Source organism: Solanum lycopersicum, chromosome 5 (genome assembly GCF_036512215.1).
Source record: "Solanum lycopersicum chromosome 5, SLM_r2.1".
Taxonomy (NCBI): Eukaryota; Viridiplantae; Streptophyta; class Magnoliopsida; order Solanales; family Solanaceae; genus Solanum; species Solanum lycopersicum.
The window spans coordinates 38,470,008-38,480,724 of NC_090804.1; the positions used below are offsets into that span (position 1 = coordinate 38,470,008).

General features: G+C 28.8%; 1 long non-coding RNA gene across 1 annotated transcript; it reads left to right on the forward strand.

Moving 5' to 3' along the window:
- The first annotated feature begins 8,530 nt into the window (after positions 1–8,530).
- Positions 8,531–10,027, forward strand: LOC138348578 (uncharacterized). Its single transcript, XR_011221315.1, has 2 exons — positions 8,531–8,674; positions 9,560–10,027. It is a non-coding gene; the product is annotated as an uncharacterized lncRNA (long non-coding RNA).
- The last annotated feature ends 690 nt before the right edge of the window (positions 10,028–10,717 follow it).

Consider the following 10,717-nt stretch of genomic DNA (forward strand, 5'->3'; position numbering starts at 1 on the left):
TCAGTTACCAACGTAGCTTTTCTGAAGCTAACAGTCCTTTCCCGATGCTTACTCACGTTGGCTGATGCAAATAGAACCCAGTTGAAGTACACACGCCACGGCAGATGCATGCAAGCCTTGGCTAATGCTGGCTATCGTTGGCCGATTGTGCTTACTCAAAGTGTACAAGCCTTTGTTTAATGTGCCTATCATTTGCTGACATCAATGTTTCTCAGCCCATGCACACACCCCATAGGTTATGTGTACATGTCTTGTATGACTCTACATATCGTAGTCCAATGTTGGTTGCAAGATGCGCACAAACTACGTCAGATGCGTGAAGACCTTGGCTGATGGTGCCTACCATTGGCCAATGTAACCTGGACGAAACTTGGAAGTAATGACCAATATTGCCCAGTCAATTCACATATGCCACAGTTGATTCTGTAGGCCTTGGCTAATGTTTCCATCCATTGGTCGATGTCACCTGTCCATTGTGCATAGGCAAGGATTGTTGTCCATGTGTCGATGCACACACACTACGACTGATGTGTGCAGGCTTTGGTTGTGGCTCCCTGTCGTTGGACAATATCTCTTGGCCAATGCGCAAACGCCACAGGTGATGCTGCCTAGTCGATGCACTCAACCAACTACTGAAATAACCTTGTCGATGTGCACACGACAAAACTGATGTGTGCAGTCCTTAGCTAATGCTGCTTTTCATTGGCCGGCCTCGCTTGCCAGACGCGCATGTTGACACCTAATTTTGGATCTCTACAATACAGATTAATCACCAAGCTTCATAAATTTTAAACGATTTAAATAATTAGTTTTAATAAAGATCAAAATATTTTTCAAGTATTTAAAGTAATTTTGGTCGCTCTGAAAATCATCTCAAAAGGTTTTAATTTTAGTAAGTATTTTATTAAATTAGTTTAGTCTAAATTATACTTATATTTGAGTTATTAGTTTATAATTAAGTTAAATATTTCATTTTTAAAAATTAAAAAGCTCGTAAATTAATTGTATTAGTTTGTTCAATTTGAATTTTAACCAATTAATTTCAATTTAGGCCAAATAGTCAACCTTAATTGGTTATAATTTTAAGGGATAATGCCCAAGTACCCCCTCAACCTTAGCCCGAAATCTGAGAGACACACTTATACTATACTAAGGTCCTATTACCCCCCTGAACTTATTTTATTAATAATTTTTTACCCCTTTTTAGCTTACGTGGCACTATCTTGTGGGTCCAACGATGGTTGACTTTTTTTTTGAACTAGTGTCACGTAGGCTAAAAAGGGCTAGAAAATTACATATAAAATAAGCTCAGGGGGGTAATAGGACCTTAGTATAGTATAAGTGTGTCTCTGGGATTTCGGGCATAGGTTGAGGGGGTACTTGGGTATTTTCCCTAATTTTAATTCTATATAGTTGTATTGTTAGCCATTTTATCATTTGTCTTCAAACCCAATTCAAGACAAAATTTAGGCCATTTCGTAATTACCCATCAGCAGCCCACTTTTAATATTGGCAATTCTTAGAATTTCTGCCGCCAGACTACCCATTCTCCCTACATCCATTCAATCGACCTCAACCGTTTTTCCCTTGAACCGACCCGAATAGTGCCTTCCAAAAAGAAAATTATGATAAAATATATTTTACTCTACAATATATACATATCTTAACTTATAATGAATACCGCACCCCCCAAAATTGGTATTAGAGCTATGAAAGATGAAAATAAGTATGGTATCAACAGAAAGATAAGAAAAATAAAAAGAAAATTGAACAAATTATATCCAGAATACAAAGAACTTAATATTATAAAAACCAACAATAAAGGATTAGAAGAAATGATAGATATTATTTCTAAATTAGAATATAAATATATTAAATACTTAGAAATACGATGAATAACGAATATAAACAAGAACTTGATAAAATAATTATGGAAAAAAGAAAAGAATTAAGGCATAGACAAAATAGACTAAATAACAATACATTTGCAGGAATTTGTGAAAAATCTATAATAGCACAAAGAAATACTATTTTATATCTAGAAATACAAATAAATAATCTAGAATATAAACTACAACATAATTTATAAATATATAAGGAATGATATGCGATAGATGAAAAAATATTTGAAAACTATAAAGGATTAAAAATAAGAATAATATATTCTAATCTAGGAAGAAGATATAAGAAAATAGGTGACAATTTAAGTTTAATGTTAGAAAAAGAAACGGTAAAATTAGAAGATAGTTTAACTGTTATGGTAAGGATAGCAAAAGAAAATAAACAAATAGATAGAAAAATAGAAATTGAAAAAATAAAACATCAAGCGAGGAAAGAAGTACAACAAATAGAAGAAGTAAAAAACAAAGAAATTTTAGAACTAGAAAAAGAATTAGCAATGTTGAATGAAATGTATGAAATAAAACAAAAAGAAAAAGAACAGAAAAGAAACTTGGCAAATGAGATAAACAAATTTAAAGAAAGATTGCAATTAGAAGAAAAATTAGAAGAAAGTAATCAAGAAAATATAACTAATCTACCAGAAGTAAGAATTGATGATATCAACAATAATTTAGAAGAACAATACTCAGAGATAAGTAAAACATATACAGAACTTTTAGATAATATAGACAATACAAAAAATGTAGAAATAAATACGGGAGATATAGACATGAATGAAAAAACCAGTACATCAGGAGTAAGAAATCCAAAATACTTAAATCCAACATATTATAATATAAGTTATGAAAAGTATGATAGAGAAAAGATTTTATGGGATAAAAGATTAAATAAATGGACGCCTAAACCAACAACTGAACAACATAATTTTTTAGATTTAGACTGTGTAGCAGATATAAATAAAACAATTCAAATATGGATGGGATATATATCAAAACAATTAATAGATAACAAAATAGGAATGACGGAAACACCAGGATATATAGAAAGAACACTTATAGGAACAGTAAAATTATGGTTACAAAATTTAACAGAAGAAAGTATAAAGACTTTAAGAAATAATAAAAAAATTAATGGAGAAATAGCTACAACATCTATGGAAATATTAAATAAATATGAAATAGCTATAAGAAATGAATTTAGTTGTATAACAACAGAAGTAGAAGAACAAAATAAAGAAAAAGTTATAAATAAAAATATAATGGCAAAATTGGCAATATGTAATATGTGTTATATAGATGAATATACATGCGCATTTAGAGAATATTATTATAAAGGTACATATAACATGGAAGAAAGTAAGGAAATAAGAAAATCATATTTTACAAAATTACCAGAACCTTTTAGTTTAAAAATAATAAAAAGTTGGAATGAAACAGAATTAACAGATACTTTAGGAGCTAGAATGAAATTTTTACAAAGATGGTTTACAGAATTATGTGAAAAACATAAACAAAGCATAAAAATTAAAAAAGTATTAATAAAAAATTTAGCATGTTGCACAAATAAAGTAGCACCTCAATTTGGTTGCACAGAAAGATATTATAAGAAGAAGTACCATAAAAATAAAAACTATAAAAAATATAGATCAACATATAAATATAAAAAACCAAGAATTACAAAACTAAAAGACCATTTAGACCAAAAAGAAAATTTACGGAATGTACTAGCTATAATTGCGGAAAATTAGGACATATAGCTAAAGATTGTAAATTACCTAAAAATCCAAAGAAAAAAACAGATATCATAACTAATTATGAAAAACAAAAAATATACACAAATAGAATATGTCGATTACGATTAAGAAAGTGAAGATAATATATATGAAATATCAGAAAATGAAATAAGTAATGACATAAAATTAGAATCAGATAATGAACTTTATAATATAAATGACTGAAGCACATATACAGATAATAAATAAAGAAGAATGTCAAGATGAAGAAACTTTAGAACAAAAAATAATATTTGATAATAGTATATTCAAACAAATAAAAGGAAAAGAATTACATCTAAGTGTAGAAAAAATATTAGAAGTACCAAAAATAAAAAATTGGTTTAAAAGACAAAAAGAAGAATATTATGTAGTAAGACAAAGAGAACATATCATAGATTGTAAGTATACCAAAGGAAAAGCTAAAATACCAATAATAAATAAGAGAATAATTAATAAAGAAATACAAGATATAAATGCAAAAAACCCAATTAAATATGTACATTTAGGAGGAACTGAAATATTAATAAAAGCATGTTTTAGATAAGGAATAGATACACCTATAGAAATATATTTAGCAGATGACAGAATTATACAACCTATAGAAAAAAGTATAATAAGTGCAGTAAAAAGGTAATTTAATATACCAAAATTATAAATTTATAATAAGTGTTAATTATTCAGTAGCAATTAATGACAGAAACATAGATAAATTATTAGTATTATATTGGAAAATGTCAGGAATAGAGCTAGCACCCGGAAGTAAAATATTTACAGCCAGATGTAAAAATTTATATGTTTTAACAACAAAGCATAAAATAACAACAAAAAAACAAAATAAATAAAATAAAAATAGAAAACCTCTTTGAAAAAATAGTTACGGTTATAGATAATAAAGACTATAGTTATAACGAATTTGATATAGAAGGAGATTTAGAGATAGTACAAGAAAGACTAAGCACATAAAAAAGAATAAGTGATACTGATATATTACAAACATCATCAAAAATGAGTACTTCAAATAGTTCCAAAAGAATAAATGTAAGTTCACAAAGATTAATAGTAGAAGAAATAAAACTACACCATTATTATATAACAAGAATAATAGAACAAAGAAAATATTTAATACTAATAAATACAGGACAAGAAGGGAGCTATATTACAAGAGAGTTAGTAATGGAAGATAAAATAATAATTACGGAACACTCATGCCCAGAGTTACCAAAAGTATTAATAAATATTGAAGAAACAACAGAACAAGAAATAATAATTGGAGGTATACCAATGATAATAAAATTTAAAATATATCAAGGAAATGAGAATATAACATTAGAAATAAAATGTCTAGAACAAGTAAACCATATAATATAGAGGATAAACAACTAACGATAAATTATTAAAATAAAAAAGTCATGATACAAAGAACTTTAATATAAATATATGAAAATATATATATACTCGCGAAGATAATAATAGAAGGATATTATAACAAATATTATACACCAATGATAGATACAAGAGAAGAGGCTAATATATGTAAATACAATTGTTTACGAGAAGAATAATGAGAAAAGTTAAAAACACCAATAGTAGTAATAGGATTTAATAATGAGGGAAGTATGATCATATACAATGCAAAAGATATAAAAATACAAATATGGGATAAAATATTAACTGTAAACGAAATATATAATTTTGAACTAACAACAAAAGACATGTTATTAGGAATGCCATTTTTAGAAAAATTATATCCAAATATAATAACAAAAACACACTGGTGGTTCACAATACCATGTAAACAAAAGATAGGAGCAAGAAGAGTAGGTAACAAAAGAAGAAAAACAACAGAATGGATTAAAGGCAGTGAAAAAATTACACAAAAATTAGAAAATATAAAAGAAGAAGACCCTAGAATAGAATTAATTATATTTTCCGTAGATAAAGTAAAAATAATCCAAGAAAAATTAGAACTATTGTTTGACAGAGATCCTTTACAAGGATGGGAAAAACATAAAACAGAAGTAAAAAGTGAACTGATTGATGAAAATAGTATAATAACGCAAAAACCATTAAAATATAATTTTAATGATTTAAATGAACTTAAAATACATATAAGTGAATTACTAAAAAATGGATATATACAAGAAAGTAATAGTAAACATACAAGTCCGACATTTATTGTTAATAAATATAGTGAACAAAAAAGAGAAAAAAGTAGAACGGTAATTGATTATAGAAATTTAAATGCAAAAACTAAAACATATATTTATCCAATACCAAACAAAATATTAAAAATAAGACAAATACAGGGATATAATTACTTTAGTAAATTTGATTGTAAATCGGGATTTTATCATTTTAAATTAGAAGAAGAATCTAAAAAACTTACAGCATTCACAATACCACAAGGATTTTACGAATGGAATGTATTACCATTTGGATATAAAAATGCACCAGATAGATTTTAACATGTTATGGATAATATTTTAAACAACTAGAAAATTGTGTAGTATACATTGATGATATATTATTATATTCTAAAACACAAGATGAACACATAAGATTACTAGAAAAAATTATACGTATAATACAACACTCAGGAATAAGTTTAAGCAAAAAGAAAGCAGAAATAATGAAAAAACAAATGGAATTCCTAGTAATACAAATAGATAAAAATGGAATAAAGATGCAAACGCATATAGTACAAAAAATAATAACCTCAAATGAACAATTTGATATAAAAAAGAAATTACAATCCTTTTTAGGATTAGTTAACCAAGTAAGGGAATATATACCAAAATTAGCAGAAAACTTAAAACCATTACAACAAAAACTAAAAAAAGACGTAGAATACCATTTTGATAATAGAGATCAAACACAAATACAAAAGATAAAATTATTATGTAAAACATTACCGAAATTATATTTTCTGGATGAAGATAAAAATTTTATTTATATAGTAGAAACTGATGCAAGTGAAAAGAGTTATGGAGGAGTATTGAAATATAAATATAATAATAGTAATATAGAATATCACAGTAGATATTATTCAGGCGCATATACAAATACGGAAATAAAATGGAAAATAAATAGGAAAGAATTATTTTCTATATATAAATGTTTATTAGCATTTGAGCCATATATTGTATATAACAAATTTATTGTAAGAACAGATAATACACAAGTAAAATGGTGGTTAACCAGAAAAATACAAGATTCAGTAACAACAAAAGAAATTAGAAGATTGGTATTAAATATATTAAACTTTACATTTACAATTGAAGTAATAAAGACTAACAAATATGGTGTTGCAGACTACTTATCAAGACAAAGCTACTCAAACTGAGAACAAAAATGAAGATACAATCGAAGAGCTACTCAAAGCCATTACTACACTTTGTACCAAAGTGGACAGAATGGACAATGAGATACAAAAGCTAAAGACTAATGAAGATAACCTGAAGTCTAAAGCTAATATAAGTCAGCAGCATGACTATAAAAATGCGGAGCTACGTCGATCGGAAGACAATAAAATTCCAGAGATAAAAGGAGACGATGGGAAACCCCCTAAAACCCATAATGTTTGTTTAAATACGGCTGCAGGTACAAGAAGGAAAGTTAGTGAGAAATCACAAAATACAAACTTAAACCAGTTATTTATAAAACCATTTATCCAAAACACACAAAAACATATACCCACAGAATCGCAAACTTCTACATACGCAATTAGTATACAGAGTGATAAAAAAAGATACAATTATATCACACAATCATACATTGAAAATATATATAAGATCCAAACCTATTTAAATCTCAACCCCAGATCTAACCAAACAAAGATCCAAACCAAGACTATAGAACCCAGATATTACAAGGATACAATAGACTTATAGTATAACCAAAAACTAGTGCTAATCTAGTCAAGACATATTATAGTTATTGATTACTAAGTACAGTATATACATACGACGGAGAAGAAATTAGTGGATACCAGAGTTATACAAAGCATTTATTACATATAAAAGAGTTACAAAAGGAAACTTGTTTTATATTTAGTTTTATACAACACCAACAGAGATATTGTATGAAGAAATTAAGTCATCGATTCAAGTTATTAAGATAGGATTAACAAAAGATATGATCATGCCAGAAGATATTGGACATCAGAACGAAATACCAAAGATAGAAATACCAAGTTTTTATGCCAATAAAAGAATAACTGGTATATCAACCAACTATCATAAAGGAATTTGCAAACAATTATTTAAATGGAAACGCTATATGGAGTTATTACGCTAGAGATCAAGTTATGATATATTCGAACTCGAAGGAGTTAAGAAGAGCAGATATTGATGAAATCCAGCAATGAATTTTATCACTATTGAAACCAGAAGAACAATCTACGACAAGAGCATTGAAAAAAGAATTTATTTCAGAAAAATTATTAATTAGATATTGCAAACTTATTGGACACAAATATCCAGATCGTAGATGCTCCAAATGCAATGGAGAAGATAACGTTATACCAGTTGTTTAATTGGATTGGTTATAAGAAGATAAAGATGCAAGATAAGATGAGGATGAAGAAAAGAAAAAGAGTTATGGTAGACAAAGAAAAAAGAGACATAAAGATAGAAAAGGTGACAGACAAAGAGATAGAAATCTTTGAAAAAATGTAAAAATAAAGAGATAAGATTCCTTTGTACAGTAAATAACTTTTGCTTTTTTGAAAGGACAATGTGTGTAGCCGGCCATTTGTAAAGTTTTGTTTAAAAAGTCGTAAAGTATACGGTAGACGCACCTATGTGCAGGCTTAGGATTTACGATATATAGATTGCCAAATTGTAAATGAAAGGCAGGCAATGCCAAACTAAAGTTCAAATTAATAAACCCTCTCTCAAAATTCAACACTCTCTCAATGATATAAACTAAGAAAAACATATGGAAAAATTGGAAATACAATCAGATATCTCAGATAGCATGACAAATCAAGAGGCAAAGGTATATTGTTTATTCGATATGCAGAACTAATTTCATATATTCTTGAATATCATATATATGATTGATTAAATTTATGTTAGTTATTATACACTAGAAATATTTGAATGATGAATTCTAGTTTGCTAGTAAACGGGAAATAGGGAGAAAACTGCTAGACTATGTCATCCCACAGTGAAAACCGGTAGGCGAGGGATGCCATTAGGGGAGTACACAAGGTTGAGGCGCTGATATGCAGTAATTATCCGCTAATGTACGATGCTAGTAGTGATCGGAAAACATGATAACGATACTCTAGTTTATAATAAACTAATATGAATTTAATTGGATTATGATATGATACGAAGGAATAACTGAAGAAAAACCTGCATAATAAAAATAAACATGTTTACAATGTACGATGAAATAAGAAGCTATAAAACTTTGATTTTATATATACTTAAATATATAGAAATTGATGACATAAAAAGAGTTATATGGGAAAAAATATTTGAATATGATTTAGAAGATATATTAAATCAAGAATGGTATGAAATAAATTTACAAGAATTAGAAATAGAAAGAATAGATATATACGATTTAGAAATAAATTCATATAAAAATGAACTATGACTATTTAGAATAGTGGATAAAAACTATGGAAAATATAACATTATTAGAACAATTAATACAAGAAAATATAAATATGTATCAAAGAACCCAAGATATATTATATATAGAATATATAATAAACAACATTGAAGAAATAATTAGATTAAAACAATTATCAAAAGAAATTTATGATAAAATATATTTTACTCTACAATATATATATCTTAACTTATAATGAATTCCGCACCCCCCCAAAAAGAAATTTATGATAAAATATATTTTTCGAGGAAATACCAGCGAGTCAACAAAACAAGTAGCGCGTCAACGACACCCAGACGAAGACAGCAACAACGGCTTCGAACAGTGCCTTTCCGTCAAAATACACGGACAAGCAAATGCATTTCTCTTTTCTGTGTGGTCGTCTCTCTTCCCAGTATAGAGCAGCAACGCGAAGCAGACGCGGATCGTCCTTGCTCGTGCAGATGCGCGACACGTCGCGCCAAGGAAGATCCAGTTAATCTCAGTCGTTCATCCCTCTTTCCTCACCCGGAATAAGGTCAAAATTTCAGAAAAAGTGGCTCCTCCAAAAATGGAAATTTTTCAGATGTTTGATTTTTTAATTGGTCTCCTTAGTTCATTTTTTTTTTGTTGTTCTGTTTCCCCGCAGAAAATAAAAAATGTAAAAACTCTAACAAGAAGCTTGAAACAACTCCATTAATGCTTCTGGGAACAAGCAGAATTTGAAGAAGAAGAAGTAGTGTTCTTATTTTCTCACACTTTACAGATGCTACATATGATCTATATATACAAATGTGCAGTAACAAACTCCAAACCTTCCACTCACACTTTCCACACACACACACACTAACTAACAGAATCTGTTCCTAACTAACCACGTGAACAAGCTAACTAACTAACTGAATTAACTGAAAATGGGAAAGTTAACACTCCCCCTCAAGCTGAAGGGTGCAATATGTTAAGCACACCTAGCTTGCCTAATAGATGAAAATGTTGAGCTTGACTCAATCCTTTGGTTAACAGATCAGCAACTTGTTGATGTGTCAGATCAGCAACTTGTTGATGTGTGTGTACATACTCTGTTTGAATCAATCCAGTCTTAACTTTATCTCTAATAAAATGGAAATCTATTTCGATGTGCTTGGTTCTCTCATGAAACATAGGATTTGCAGCTAATTGAATAGCAGATTTGTTATCACTCCACACTGTGATTGGCATTTGTATTGATACATTGAGCTCATTGAATAAGCCTATCAACCATGTTACTTCTGCCACTTCTGAAGCCAGGCTTCTGTACTCAGCTTCAGCTGAACTTCTAGACACTGTCTGCTGTTTCTTGGACTTCTAGGATACTAAAGAATCTCCAAACTTTACTATGTAGCCGGTTACTGACCTCCTAGTATTAGGACATGCAGCCCATTCTGAATCACACCAACA